At 40.9% G+C, this 16,118-nt stretch overlaps 1 pseudogene; it reads left to right on the forward strand.

Annotated features, from left to right (window-relative positions):
* The first annotated feature begins 12,921 nt into the window (after nucleotides 1–12,921).
* On the forward strand, nucleotides 12,922–15,749 carry LOC113623579 (nuclear distribution protein nudE-like 1 pseudogene; annotated as a pseudogene).
* Nucleotides 15,750–16,118: the final 369 nt, after the last annotated feature.

A 16,118-nucleotide genomic window follows, 5' to 3' on the forward strand; every position in this document is an offset into this window, starting at 1 on the left:
ACAACTAAAATCAACCATTTCAGAACTCTGGCACTTAACTAAAACCATAAATGGAGCCCCAAACTGTATTTCCAACTGTACCAACTGGAAACTATTGTACTTTGGTAAGACAATGCGGTCACAACTGAAACTGGGTAAAGCAGCAGGGTCTGTGACATTTTAACTTTAACTTGTGACGTTTTATCCCCTCTTCCTGCCTTGCTCAGTGACATGAGAACCAAAGCTGGCAGCTTTGCCAACAATGGAGAGATCTGACAGCCTCTCGAGGTCCACTAAATGGACCATCCACAAAGAACAGTTAAGATTTATCCCAAACTTGCAGTTCCTTGGAAAATCTCTATTTTCAGAGTGTGGGGTTAAGCAGTTCGACTCAGAGGTTAGCTAAGGGAGATGAAGGGAACCTACTCCCCTAATTGAACAATAGCAAACTGCTTTCAATATCTCAGCTGCCTAAGGCTGTGATCTCATTTGGGGTAAACTAGAGCCAGACTGGGAATTTAAGAGATAATGCTGGAGAACAAGACAACCACATGGAACTTTGAGAAGCTCCAATATTAGCCTGAGGATATATAAGATGATGCATATGCATAAGGCTGTGTGCCTGACTAGGAAAGACCAGGGAAGGGAGAAGGCAAGAGACAGTCAACTCTGGTTGACCTTGAGACCCTGCTCAAGTGGAAGTGGAAGCTAAGGTTGTCTTGTAAACTGCCTGAAGTTTTAAGATACGCTTTCTTACACAGATAGCCTTGACAAAGGGTAGAAGGGAAGAATAATAAAAGAATATAAAGAATATAAAGAATAATATAAAGTATATAATATAAAGAATAATAAACTTCTGACCAATCATTGGCTGACCACTAAATTATACCGACCCAGGTATGATTTCTAAAAGGCAGACTTAAAAATAAAAACAAAAACTTAAAAGAAAAATATACTTGAAAATTCAGAGGCTATACATCGAAGGAAATACAGAACTCATTGAGGAAATTCACTAAATAAATAAGCAGCAACAGGGAAAAATAATAACAACAATAAAAAAAAAAACCAGCAACAAACCAGCCACAAAAACAAATGTTGCGGGGTGGGTGGAACTATCTGGTACCAGAATTGTTAGAAGATGATATCTAAAATATCCAGTTTTCAAGAACAAAAAAGTTATAAGATATGCAAAGAAACAGGTAAATATATCATACACTCAGTAATAAAAAAGGCAGCCAATAGAAAATGTCCCTCATAGACTTAGTTGAAAAAGATTTAAAATAAGGTATTATAAATATTTCCAAAGAATTAAAGGAAAGCATATCTAAAGAACTAAAAAGTATGACAATAACATCTCACCAAATACAGGATATCAGTAAAAATACAGAAATTATTTTAAAAAACTAGATAGAAATTCTGGAATTGAACAATATTATAACTGAAAAAAAATCACTAGAGGGGCTTAAAAAGAGATTTGAACTGAAAACAAAATATTAATAAGCTAGAAGATAGGTCAATAGAGATTATCAAGTGTGTAGAGTAGAAAGAAAAGAGAATAAAAAAAAAATAGAACCTCAGTGGCCTGTAGAACACCATCAAGAGTAACAATATATGCATGATGGGAGGCTCAGAAAAGGCATCTTCCAGGCAATAAAAAGCAAGACTAGATCTTTATATTTGGCTACTGGAAGGAAGCATCATAAGGATCTGGGCAAATAACTTCAAGAGGAGACTGCCAACATAGCTTGGGGTGGGCCAGGGAGCTTTCTTATGTGAGGACAGCAAGAGCCTTGGCTTCATCAGCCTGGTGCTCCAGAACTCTCTCCATCTCCCTGACTTTCCACTAAGCAGCTGTAAGTGTGATTGTGGCTTCCTTGGGCCCAAACTCTTCTCCCATAGTTGGCAACCTTGTCTGCCTCTGATAGGGTGGCCAGCAGAGTCTCATCCACTCTAGTTTTGTGTATCCTTCCTTCATCAGAAGACTTCCTTGTAAGTTGTTGCTTGGGGCAGATCTCTTTTTTTTCCTTTTAATGGAGGAAAAACATACTCTTCACATACTCTCTTGAAAAATTTTGTCCTTATACAAGGATACGTTAATCTTCCATCTTGTACACAAAACAGCATGTCTACTCAGATCTTGAACATTATCATTGTCCCAAAGTTACGACAATTTAAGCCATCTGTAAATGTGGCTCAGAAATAATTAGGTGAAAATGACTCTCCCCGCCTAATGCCCTGTGGGGTCCTCAGATGTCCAGACTAAGAGGTAATATCACTGTAATTAAGGTACCAAGTCTGGGGGTCACTGTGGCCATTCTTAGGGTGGCTCAAACCATATCTTGTCTATTTTAAAGAATTATTATAAAAGTTAAAGCTGAACAATTCTTATACATTTGTAGTACCTTAGGAACCACACAAATAGCTCAAAAACTATCCGACTGCCTGTATTCGTTATTTCCCACACTACCCACCACCCGAGGGCTTTCTTATGAGAACAATTCCAGCTCAACAACAGAGTTTGGCAACTATCGGGTCATAAGCCGCCTTTGAAGGAGGACACTGTGACTGTGATTTCTGGCCTGAAAATGTCAGTTTGTAATAGATGAGGTATCTGGTGAAAGCTTTAGGGAAAAGAGAAATGAGTAAACGTGCTCTGGGCTGTACCTCCTGACACTCTTCACTTGACCACTGGGCCTGTGGAAGATGTGGAGGTTTTTGCTCCAATGGCTCCAGCATTTTCTAATTGTCTGTGGATTTGGAATATCTTTGATATACATCAACTACTTTCACATTGTAATAACAAAATTCCTTTCTACAGTACATCTCTACTTTGAATAATGCTGTCTTAAGTGGTGGGAAAAGATTATTTAAATTAAACTAAAAAAAACTTTACTTCTTGAGCTGTAAGCCAAAGTCTCCACAAGCCAAAAAAAAGCTCTCACTAAGATGTAAAATGAAATGGCAGGAAGATCTGGAATGTTTTATTGTATGAAATTTGAAGGGAAGTCAAGCATTACCTAAGCAGAGGGTTCAAGTCATTTTCACGCAACAAAAAGCTAATGATTATTACCTGTTAGATAAAAAGAGAGATAATTCTGTGATATGTACAACTAAGGGGTATTCAGGTGAGATTACTGGAGCAAAAGAGGCAGCTTGAGAGATGGACTCAGGAAATCTCAAAGTAAAGGGGAAGGTCCAAAGAGTAGGACACCAGACAGAATGATTTAGAACTCTGAAAGAAACAGACTAAAGGCTCTAATTCTGTCAAATAAGAGTGCAGGCCTGTATAACTTTGAGAAATTTACCTATTTACTGGAAGATTTGAGGACTTTTGTGACCATTACTGTTTTATAAATTAGGAAGACAAAACTGTTAATTGATGGTGCTACTTAGAGTTTACTGTTATTAAAAATAACTTGTTTTGGGGCTTCCCTGGTGGCGCAGTGGTTAAGAATCTGCCTGCCAATGCAGGGGACACAGGTTTGAGCCCTGGTCCGGGAAGATCCCACATGCCGCGAAGCAACTAAGCCCGTGCTCCACAACTACTGAGCCTGCGCTCTAGAGCCCGTGAGCCACAACTACTGAAGCCCGTGTACCACAACTACTGAAGCCTGTGCACCTAGAGCCTGTGTTCCACAACAAGAGAAGCCACCACAATGAGAAGACGTCACACTGCAACGAAGAGTAGCCCCCATTCTCGGCAACTAGAGAAAGCCGGTGCACAGCAACGGAAGACCCAACACAGTCAAAACATAAATGAATAAATAAATTAAATAAATCTATTAAAAAAACCCTTGTTTTCTAAGATTTCATTTGAAATAATGAATAATAGTAATAATAGCAATCATAATAATAATAGCGATCACTTATTAAATATTTAAGATGCATCCTCATCCATGAAATGATAATTATGGGGATATTGTGAAGATTGAATCAGCTTATGTGTGTTACATATAAACATTCATGTAAACGGCAGTTATCATCATCCATTATGTAGCCCATTTCTGAAAATAGAATTTATTACTTCAAGAGGGACATTGATAATGTAGTGAAGAACTGACAGGTTGCAAAATAGATGGTGTTGGATACTACTCTTGCTTTTAAAACATTGCTTTGCAACAAAATGAATTATAAGAAATCCAAGTAATATCAGTAGATGAAACTCTCAGAGAGGAATCTCAGGTAAGCAGAATAATACCCCTCCCAAGGATGTTCACACCTAATCCCTAGAACCTGTGTATGTTACCTTACACGGAAAAAAGGACTTCAACGATAAGATTAAGATTATGGACCTTGAGATGGAAAGATTATCCTGCATTGTCTGGTTGAGCCCAGTCTAATAAAATGAATCCTTAAAAGTGGAAGAGAGAGGCAGAAGAGTGGGTCAGAGAGATCTGATCTGACCTACAGAACTATAAGATAGCTCTGATCTCCAGAACTCTGATCTCCAGAACTATAAAATAATAAATTTATACTGTCTAAACCCCTCAATTTGTGGTAATTTGTTATGACAGCAACAGGAGACTAACACCATATCCAAAAACAAAGGATATTCCCTCAGAGAGCAGAGAGTTTCCTGTCATTGGACAGGAAGAAGAAAGGTAATTAACACTTTGGATACCTTCTATAACCCATACACTATTTTATTTACTCCTTTAAAACTCAGAGGAACCCAGTGAACTATGCATTATTTGTAAACAGATTCAGGGAGGAATATTAGTAAATTACACAACATTGTGACTAGTCTATCACTCCACCTCCCCTACACTTGAAATATTTAGGAGGGATTTTGTTGTGAAGATTAAAGAAATCAATGAGGGGTTGAACTCACATATTTCTTCTAACTCTGAAACCTTTCTTCATTAGGATGATAGGTTTTGTCCCTTCATTTAATCATTACATTTCACCCCAACACCCTCCCCCCATTTTGATGCTGTTCTTACAAACTTATATCTGAGTATTCAAGAGACTCAAGTCACTGTAAGAAAACAAATGCAAGCTTAATAACAGGAAAGTCTTGCTTCCTAATTTAACTCAGCCCCTTCAAGTCTTGCTAGACAAGGAATATCTCAAGTGGGTAAGGATAGGTGATTACTTAGTCCCAATCATAGCTCTTAACCTCACCTGATCATTGGGATCCTTTCTTATGCCTGAAGCTGGCCCAATGTTATCTTTTCACTTATGATCAAGCTTAGACCTTGGAACCTCTAAAAATAGCTAAGGTAGGCTGATTTATTCAAAAGTCTTTCCAAAATACTAAGGGCAAACCCAAGGAATACATACACATCACATGAGGAATACAGAAGTTCCTCTTGAAACTCTTAGAAAGTCCAGGATTGTTCTATTAGATACTGTTTATGTTTATACCACTTGCTGTCACAGGACAGGTTTACCTTCTAATCCCAAAAGCCTGGAATAGTAGACCCCATGTCTTGGTTTATGCCCTAGTACCTGGCCTAACTCATCTAATAAAAATAGGGAACAGATTCAGAAGACCTTAATCTTTACCTTGATGAAAATATGAAAGGCCAGATCCTATCTCTCACTTCTCTTGGTTCTTGGTCTTAAATGTTTTTTCCCTCAAGTAAATGACTCAGGAGTCATCTCATCCTTGATTTAGGCTCTGCTATTATATAAAATGCTGACTTTGTTTTAAAAACTTAAAAATTTTTATATAGAATTTCCTAAAATATGGTATTTATGTCCCTAGTGAGCATCAAGATGATAGCAATTGGTATTCAATACCAATTCATAGTTTTAATAATTATGACATTATTTTACTAAATATACTTATTTTAATGTGTATAATAACATTTTAATCATCATATCAAAATAATAATTTAACTGATATTGCTAGAAGAAGTTTAAAAGGGGGGGGTTGAGTTAAAGAAAACCACTCCTGCATTCAACCATGAAGAAGTGACTTTAATTATGCCATTAAAAAAATACTAGAAAACTGGGCAAAATATATAAGGCATCTGCTTTTAGACACTGGACAATAGGCAGTGCCAGACTATGACATCTGAGAAAAGAGAAAAAAAAAGGAGCTAAGCCTGGTGATCCCCCTGGCCTTCTGGCTGGAAGTAAGTTCTAGACAACAGCATAGGAAAGAAAAACTCAGACAGAGGCTAGTTGTCTCTTGAGTTCAGGAAGACTAAGTCAGCTAGAATTTGTTGAACAAAGTACCGTAAAATAAGGAGTTACACAGTGAAAGAACTCTAGAAGGCTGCGTTGAGTCTTTGGCTGAATACCAATCTAAATGTGTGTATGGCAAAACTTTATGAGTCCAGGCAAAAACACAACTGCCAGAAAGGAATAATTATAGGGAACTTGTAAGATAAACAATTCCTTACAGCTTGCACAGGTCTTGGAGATCTCCCCATTTTTTACTACCTGGAGTGGAAAGATCTTGTTGAATAGATGGGTCATTTAATAGAGATCTCAGAAGCGTCAACTCCTAGAAATGGGACTAACGAATTCCTTGCGTAAACTAAGTTCCTCAAGCCCCAACCTAGAAAAGCTTTAAAAATAAGACATGAAGGGGTTGAGCTACTCTATAAGTAGTTTAACTGCCTTACAGAAAAAAGTGGACACTCATTAAAGAAATACAAGAAAATCTGGAGAACTAAAAAACAAAATTCACAATGTCTGACACCCAATTAAAAATTACTATACATGTGTAGAAACAGAAAAATAGAGCTCATCATTAGAAGAAAAATTAATCAATATATGTCATCATTGAGGAATGATAACAGAGATGATGAAATTAGCAGGTAAGGGCATTAAAGCAAGTATTATAAATATGCTCAAGAGTTTAAAGAAAATGTGATCATGGTGTGAGATATGGGAGATATAAGAAAGAATGAACTGGAAATTCTAGGCATGAAAAATGCAATATTTGAAATGAAAATTTCACTGGGTAGGAATAGTTGCATATTTGACACTGCAAAATAAAGGAAAAGTAGATCTGAAGACAAAGCAACATAAAAAATACAAATGTAAGCACACAGAGGATATAAAGACTTAATAAAAGAGATTAAGTGAGACATGATACAATATGAAATGGTCTAACATGGGTAATTTGAATAAGGGAAGGATTTAGAAGGAGGGACAGAAAAATATTTGAAAACATAAATGACAGAACATTTTACAGATTTGATGAAAACTATAAACCCAGTGGTCCAGTAAAATCAGTGAACCCTAACTAAGGAGAAACACAAGGAAAATCACATCAAGACATATGATAATCAAATCACAGATTTTATAATCCGATTGTTATAACCAGGTAAAAAGAGAAATTCCTAAAATTACCAGATGGGAGGAAAAAATTATATCCATAGGACCAACAATATAAATAATAGCAGATTTCTTGTCAGAAACCAGAGAATCCAAAATACAATGAAATGACATTTTTTGTGTAGTAAAAGAAAAAATAAAACTGTCCATCTAGAATACTACTCCCAGTGTAATTACCTTTGTAAAGCGTAAAAGGCTACCCACCCTTGACATGTGACTAGTCTAAATTGAGGTAAGTGTAAATGCAGTGTAAAATACTGAAAAAAGAATGTAAAGTATCTGTTGATAATTCTATATTGATAATGTGTTGAAATGATAATATTTTAGACATTGGGCCAAATAAAATATAGTAACATTAATTTCACTTGTTTATTTTTATTTTCTAAATATGACTGCTAGTAAATATGGTGTCCTGCTGTTTTTCATTGGAAAACTAGCTAGTGTTCACGTCTTCATTAAACAACTCTAACACAGGGTCAGCGCTACAGTATACTGGAGATAAAGACCTCCCAATCTGTTTAGACCCTCAAGGATAGATTCTAGAAAATCAGAGTTTTTAATGAGTATTTAATAAAGTGAATTATATTCAGTTATGTAGGGAGGAACATACAGAATTCAATAAATATTAGTTAGTGTTATTACTGCTACTATCCCTGTCTTTAAGTGCAAGGCAGTATGGTTATTTGTGCTTCGGGAGAAGTGGAACTCATCTAACTTATTCATACAGCTGATGTGTCTCTGGATTCAGTGGGTGCACTGCACTCAGGGAGAATGATTCTAGAACTGGCTGGTCCTGGAGGCAGCATGGCCAGCAGTAGGGTTGTGGAGCATCTGCCCCTGTCCATGGGAGCAAGCAGTGGTACCCTATGTGACCCCTCTAACTCTGCAGTGCAGGAGCAAGTTTGCAGATGAGAGATTTGTGGATTACTGACTTGAGCGGCGCAGAGAAAGGAGGTTTGTGTAAGGACGCTGAGGATGCCTGTGCTTTCACCACGTTCCCTGAGAACTGACTTGCTTCTCTACCCTATATCTCACCCCACCAAGGTTTCCAGGGACCAAAGTGTCTCCCTGTGAGTTTCAGACCACTGGTGATTTATTTGAGGTTCTCCTGCCAAATGCTTTCAATGTTTAGCAGGTTTCCACCAGAGCATCTCATCTTCCTTCCCCCTTTCTCTCAGTTTCTTTACTTCTCAGTATTAGATGCTAAATAGATTTGAATGGACAGTTTGGCCTACTCTGCTCTTCCTGGCCACTGCCTGGGTTAGCTCCCACAAAGAAAACCTGAGCTGACAGCAGTGAAATTTATGAAGGCCAGGAAGAAATGAGGTATGCAGAGCCGCAGCTCTCACATACAGCTGACCCTAGAAGTGCTGAGGTCTCTATTTCCAGGCCAAATTGCACAAATAATGGGGCTCAGACCCTCGCAATTGCAAATACCAAATATGCCTAGGTAATTCAAAGAAAAATAGTTTGTCTCAGGAAACCTAAGATTGGAAGGACGCAGTGAGACTCATCTGCCCCTTCAACCCCACACAGTCCCAGAGTTCCCAATTACTTCCAGGGCTGCCTCATCCTACAGTTGGGTGTGATTATTCAAATCCCACCCTAGGAGCTTCGCTGGATCTTGAGCTCCAAAGAGAATACATCCAGAGATTACCTTCTATGGTTTTCCTACTGATCTTTTAGTTGTAGAGGAGAACAGAATCGATGTAAGCTTAGTAACGATTTCCAGATCTCCAAAAAAGACATCCTTGTTCCTGTTGTACTGGGCAGCCTCCTTCAGAGTGGGGATGTGGGCATTGTCTCCAGGGACATGACAGAACTCCACGGAGTTTCTATTTCACTGGTGGAATGTGGCGCCCTTGAGGGTCAAAAGGAACTGATCACAAAAGGAATTGATCACAAGGTCAATATGCTTCCTTAATCAGACTCACTTGCCTCAGATTTATATGTTCATAAGTTCCATGGAGCCCTTCTGCACACAGGATTGGAAACATGCTCTTTCCGGACTTGAAACATAAAGGAAACAAATAAATACTCCAAGCAAGCATTTGATTTGTGTTAAATACACACACACTGTGTATATATACATATGTATGCATACTCACATACGAATATACACATATTTTCACGTGCACACACATGTGTACATGAATGCATTTATGCATACACATGAAAGATGCATGTGTGCGTATGCATAAACATACATATACACATGTATGCATATACATGCACACGCACGTACACACACACACACATGCTCCACCTCCACCACCACCTATTTCAGAAGCACTAGAGGTAAACTGGCAATGGCTGATGCATACTGAAATCTGGATGAAAAGTTCACAAACTGACTCCTCGTGATGTGACTACTTGGCTTTGAAGATCCAACAACTTCAGAGCTGGCCTGTGGCAGAGACGTTTGTCATGTTAAGTTCTAGGACACTGCCCCTTGTTGGCCTAGGTCCCTGGAGGTTTGAGTGGAGGGGGGCAAACCCCTCCTCCCCTCATGTCAGGTGCAGAGCTGACCCTCAGATAAACTCAGTCACACTTCATTACTAACAACATTTTTATTTCAGACATGTAACTTAGGGCCACTCAGATGCTGTACCTGTAAGTAAACCCACCTACGGAGAGTTTGTCATGACAGGGAGAGTCAGGAATGCCTAGCAGAGCTCCCTTTTCCCTCCTGCCTCAGCTGTCAAAATGGCAATTGCAATGCTGGGAACTTTGTGTTGGACACTGAGGGATATTAATACCGAAAAACAAGTTCAAGGAAAGGAAGAAAAACAGATGTGTTCCAAACAAATGATATTTAAGAAAAACTGGAAATGGTATTTGGAAATAACTTAGAGTTTGTCCAGCTCACCAATCTCCGCTTCTGGAATGGAACACCTCCACGAGCCCAGACAACGGGCACTTCGTTTGTGTAGGTGTATTGTCATCCTCTGAGCTCTAGCCAAGGGAGGCCTCGTGTATACAAGTTTCATTTCCCTCCTCAGTCTTTCCGTATTTGTCCAAACAATCACCCCCAGGAAAACTAGGTGAAAGCAACTCCGATGATAATGAAAACAACAGTGTTGCCTAAATAGTCACCTGAGATCGCTGCGACTCTACCCGGCTCTTTGGAGACACAGGCATGCCCTTAAATGAACACGTTAAGGCTTTTGAAGACATATTAATTTATTGTGCCATAATCCAGCAACTGAGTTTCATGTACAGAAGTTCAGATTCTGGTCCACGGACACCAATTGCATTTGGTAATGAAGTAGAGCAGACAGCAGCCTAGTTGTCTTGGAATATGATATTTACACCTCCTAGAGGACAGCACCTGAAACCTGACTTTTATGTGGGGCTAATCCTTCTTTTGGCTGTTGTCCCCTCTTCGGAGTATTTTAGAGAAGACAAAGCGGAGAAGGGAATGTTGTGTGGATACATGCATGAAACAGACTCGAGCTGCATCATTCACGTGCCTCAGCTTAAAGCAGCTCAGTCTACAGCACATGGCGTGGGTAAAAAATCACCCCCACAATGTGTGCATGGGAACTGTCAGATGACTTCATCTCTTTTAAATCAAACTCAATTTTGCCTCCAGGTGAAAGGAATTTCGGTCTTCGTTGTTATTGATGTGTAGCGTTCACAGCAATTTTATTTCCCTGACTCTTGAGGTTAGTTCGGGGTCATTTGACTAGATCTGGCCAATGAACCACAGCAAGAGTGCTGTACATCATCTCTGAGCTGAGGTGGTATAAAGTCTCAGCTTCACTTTTCAGCTCTCTCTTTCCTGCTTGGTAAGCTTCAAAATCACATTTCCAGATGGTTTCGCTCCATAGAAAAGGAGGCCACCAGATTCACACGCAACTTTCTGGAAGGAACAAAGAAATATTCATTGAGTTAAGCCAGGGACATTTAAGAGTTAATTTGTTATCATCTCATGGCCCAGTATTACCTGACTAATTTTGTTCTCCAGGCTCACACAGGAATGGGAAAAACTTACATCGTGACAAGAAAATGGAGAGAAGGGCCCTGTCTATGTCACTGTGTCATGGTGGCCACAGATTTACTCACTGTCTGAGCTCCAGTGACCCATTTAAAGCTGGTGCCTTTGTTGATTCTACACCATACTTAGGGGTCAGAAGTTTTGCTCTTGCCAAGAGGAGCAAGGGATGAAATGGGCTTAGACCCCTCCTCACATAGGATTATGAGTGATAAAGTAGAGATGAGGCAATGCCACTCCAGATGCAGGTCACTCACAGGTGGCCTGTAGCTGGGCCAGAGAGATTTTGTGAGCAGGTTACAGGGAGGTGTTGGTGCTGCCTTTGGGATCCAGGGCTACCATGGCCAGCCCACTCCCAGCTCAGAACGAAGTAGTAGCAGAACATCCTCAAGGGGGAGAACAGGTTTTATTCCTTCTGGTCACACTGTGCCCCAGCAACTAACCTCTGAAGGATGGATAACAGGAACTGGAGGGAAACGCAGCAAAATAAAAGCCTTACTCCAAACTGAGGTTTAAGTTTACTGTAATTTGCAACAGAATCCCAACAGTATTTTTGTAGGCATAGAGAATTTTATTCTAAAATTTATATGGAAAGGTACAGGCCCCATAAGAACAACAACATTTTTTTTTTTTTTTTTTTTTTTTGCCATATGTGGGCCTCTCACTGCTGTGGCCTCTCCTGTTGCGGAGCACAGGCTCTGGACGCGCAGGCTCGGTGGCCATGGCTCACGGGCCCAGCCGCTCCGTGGCATGTGGGATCTTCCCGGACCGGGGCACGAACCCATGTCCCCTGAATCGGCAGGCGGACTCTCAACCACTGCGCCACCAGGGAAGCCCAACAACAACATTCTTAAAAAACAAACAAACAAACAAACTTTAATGGAAGAATAGCTCAGTAACCAAGAGAGTGTGATACTGGTGGAGGAACAGACACAGAGATCAATGGGACAGAATAGAGAGTGCAGAAATAACCACACGCATAAGCCCAGCTGATTTTTAACAAAGATGCCAAAGCAATTCAGTAGTAGAAAAATAGCCTTTTCCATAACTAGTGCTGGTGTCATTGTACATCCATCAGCAAAAAAATGAATCTCAGCCTAAACCTCATACCTTTTATGTAAATTAACCCAAAGTGAATTGTGGACTTAAATATAGAAGATAAAACTATTAAATTTTTAGGAAAAAAACTTAGGAGAAAATCTTCTGGACCTAGGGCCAGGTGAAGAGTTTTTAGACTTGGCACTAAAAGCACGACCCATAAAAGGAAAAATTCATAAACTGTACATCATCAAAAATTTTAAAATTTGTTCAATGAAAGACCCCATGATGATGGATGAAAAGACAAGTTAAAGACTGGGAGAAAATATTTGTCAACAATATATCTGACAAAAGACTAGTTCCTAGAATATATAAAGAAATCTCGAAATTCAACAGTTGAAAAAAAACCCAGTTAGAAAATGGGCAGAAGACATGGACGGACACTTCACTGAAGAGGATATACAGACGGCAAATAGGTACATGACATTATGTTTAAAATCATTAGGCATTAGGGATATGCAAATTAAAACCATAATTCGATATCACTACACACTTATTAGAATGGTTGAAATAAAAAATAGTGACAGAACCCCGCCTCCGTGCGTCACAGAATGGCCTCGGACACCCATGCAGCCCCCGAGTGTCCGGGAGGAGAGGGCACGGAGGTGCGGGGAGCTGAGCTCAAGTCTGCGGAGTGGGGCGGAGCTAAGCAGCTGGGCGGGCCTGGCCAGGCCCGCTGAGCGAGACGTCGGTGGAGCAGAGGGGGACATGCGCTTTTGACACATTGGAGGCTTTCTTGATCATGGGTGGTGAAGATATACCAGAGTTTTCAAGTTTAAAGGAGGAAACTGCTTAGTGGAAGGAACTTTTCTTGAAGTATAAACAAAGCTTCCAGGAAGCTCGGGATGAGCTAGTTGAATTCCAGGAAGGAAGCCGAGAATTAGAAGCAGAGTTGGAAGCACAGTACAGGCTGAACAAAGAAATAGAGACTTGCAAGACTGAAGTATGAAGTGGAAGCACTAACGGAGAACCTGGAGCATCAATATGCACAGAGCTACAAGCAGGTCTCAGTATTAGAAGAAGATTTAAGTCAGACTCGGGCCTTTAAGCAGCAGTTACGTAAGTATGTGAGAGAGCTGGAGCCGGCCAGCGATGACCTGGAGTGAGCAAAAAGGGCAACAGTAGTTTCACTGGAAGACTTTGAACAAGGCTAAATCAAGCCATTGAACGAAATGCATTGTTAAAAAGTGAACTTGATGAAAAGGAATCTTTGTTGGTCTCTGTGCAGAGGTTAATGGATGAAGCGAGAGATTTAAGACAACTAGCTGTTGGGGAAAGACAACAGGAAGTAACTAGAAAGTTGGCTCCCAGTTCTCCAACTCTAGACTGGGAAAAGATGGATTCTGCCGTCCAAGCATCACTTTCTTTGCCAGCTACTCCTGTTGGCAACGGAACAGAGAACAGTTTTCCTTCACTGAAATCTATACCAAACGGTTTTGGTACCGGTCCACTGACTCCTTCAGCTAGGATATCAGCACCAAACATCGTGTGGGATCGCTGACGGAAAGTAGGGGCTTTAGAATCCAAATTAGCAGCTGGCAGGAAGTTTGCAAAGGCCCAAGCATCACGAAAATCTGTATTTCAGGGAACATGAACTGCGGGATGATAATTAGCCACGGCACGAAGTTCTCTCTATCAGGGCACTTGTCTTTCTTCAACAAAGGGGCGGTAAAGGGCTCTGACCAGGCCCCTCCTCCTCCTGGCCCGGGCTCCTCGCCCCGGCACCGGTGTGCTGCCTCTCAGTGTGTGAGTGCCCGGCCTTCAGGTGGCCGCTCCCGCCCTCCTGCAACAACCCAGGACACCCACGCCTCACCCCTCGGTGCCCGGGCCCAGCTCGTCGTGCCCCTCCGTCTGCCTCCCCACGGCTGGCAGAGGGCAGGCTGCACGCAGTGGCGGCTACTGGGCCCTGCCCAGCCCCAGGACTCTGCGCGATATCAATACTGCCTATTTTCTCTTCTCGCCCTAGTGCCGTTGGCTCCAATCGCTCCTTTATCGTCAGGATGTGACATAATGGATCTGACAAGTGGACAGTATGGGTGAACGCAGGGCACTGTGGGATCCCTTGCAGGGCCAGCAACTCGGCTCACAGGTTCAGATGCTGAGACCGAAAAGAAATTGAAATTAAGTCAAGAGAAGGTAGAATATTCCAGAGAGAGTGTTTCATGTGGAGAAGGGACCACACGCATAGGTGCAAATAGGGAGACCATGATGCAATCAGGTACATGGAGGATGCACTTGGGAGTTATGGTGTGAAGGGAGGCTGGTGAGGCTAGAAGCCTCGGCAGGAGATGGGCTGAGGCCTGGGGCAGAGGTGTCCATCCTGAGAACACTGCCTTCAGGTAGAGCCAAACAGAAGCCATTCAAGGCCAGCCAAGCAGGGTCACCCATCAGAAGGAGGCTAGATAAAGAAAGTCTGGCCTCAGATGCAGCAGGATGGGAGCTGAGGAGAAAGTGAGTTCAAAGTGAAGGGTGAGAGGCAGGACCTGGAACAGTTCCAGAGGCCGAAAGGACACAGCAGGCTTTCCTAGAATGTTAGTCATAGGCACAGCCAGAGGAGTCCAGCATGCGGCTGGCAAGCAGGCATCAACGTACAGCACAGCATCAGCACCACTATTCTGCCCTGGTGAGAGCTTTACAGTTTACAACAGGCTTTAGGTATCTCGCTTATTGGTGGTATTAATTACCCTGCAGCAGTACACTATGGTGCTTGAGGCCTCCTGTTCAGAACTTACCTGGCTTGGTTTCCAGTTCTGGAAATCAACCAATCTCCAAGATAAAAAGTAAAAAAAAAAAAATAAAATGATACTGTTTGTGCTGGGCCACGGTGATACAAGGCATGTATTACAATGGGGTATGAGAAAATATTATCTTCATTAGGATGGTTTCATGGTATATAAAGAAACATATATTATAACTCATCAAATTTTAAAGTTTAGGTTAATGCAGTTTTATACAATAAATTTACCTTAATAAAGCTCTAAGAAAAAGAACATAATAACAGTGTAATACTGATAATCTTGTATAAAATATTAATAAAGTACCTATAAAGTTATGCTATCTAATACTTTAGGGATCTTACCCTATATCAGTCAGGGGTGCTTGTGTTTTATATGTACTACCTCATTTAGCCCTACAACAGCCCTATGAGGGGTACATACTATTGCCTCAATCATTTTGCAAATGAGAAAACTGATCATTTCAATGACTGGGAATAATGAACAGCAGCCATTAATATCATCATTATTTTCTCCTCCACCCTCTTCCTCTTATTTCTTTTTTTTTCCCAGTGTACTCTGAAAACATCCAAGCAGATGCAGATATTAAAGCCAAAGAAGTTGCTGGTATCCGGGATGATATAGTTAAGGCAATAAGGGAGTGATAGTTGAAGCTGGTGGCTTTTAGCAGCTAGGGAATCAGAGGGGAAACTTATCAAGTTGGAAAGCATAAAAAAATTCATGAGATCGAATCTCAGGCAACAGTCCATTCCTTCTGGCGTGGCCCACACAAAATAGTAAACAATGAAACTTGAGGTGGTTGCAATAATTATCCTTTTTGAACAACCTAATTCAGATGAACTAATAGCTTTGAAACTTCTTTGCAGAGAGTTAGTGGGGGTTTAGAAGTGGGGTGCATTGCCACCTGCCTTGACCTAATGTGATTCATCCACATTGTCTGCAAGGTTCTGTGGGCTCCACCTCTCAAGAGCATGTTTTGAGGTTGAATCTTATGATACCCTAAGAGGTCCTGG

This window comes from Aethalodelphis obliquidens, unplaced genomic scaffold (genome assembly GCF_003676395.1).
Source record: "Aethalodelphis obliquidens isolate GAN/ISIS:26980383/991018 unplaced genomic scaffold, ASM367639v1 scaffold11, whole genome shotgun sequence".
Taxonomy (NCBI): Eukaryota; Metazoa; Chordata; class Mammalia; order Artiodactyla; family Delphinidae; genus Aethalodelphis; species Aethalodelphis obliquidens.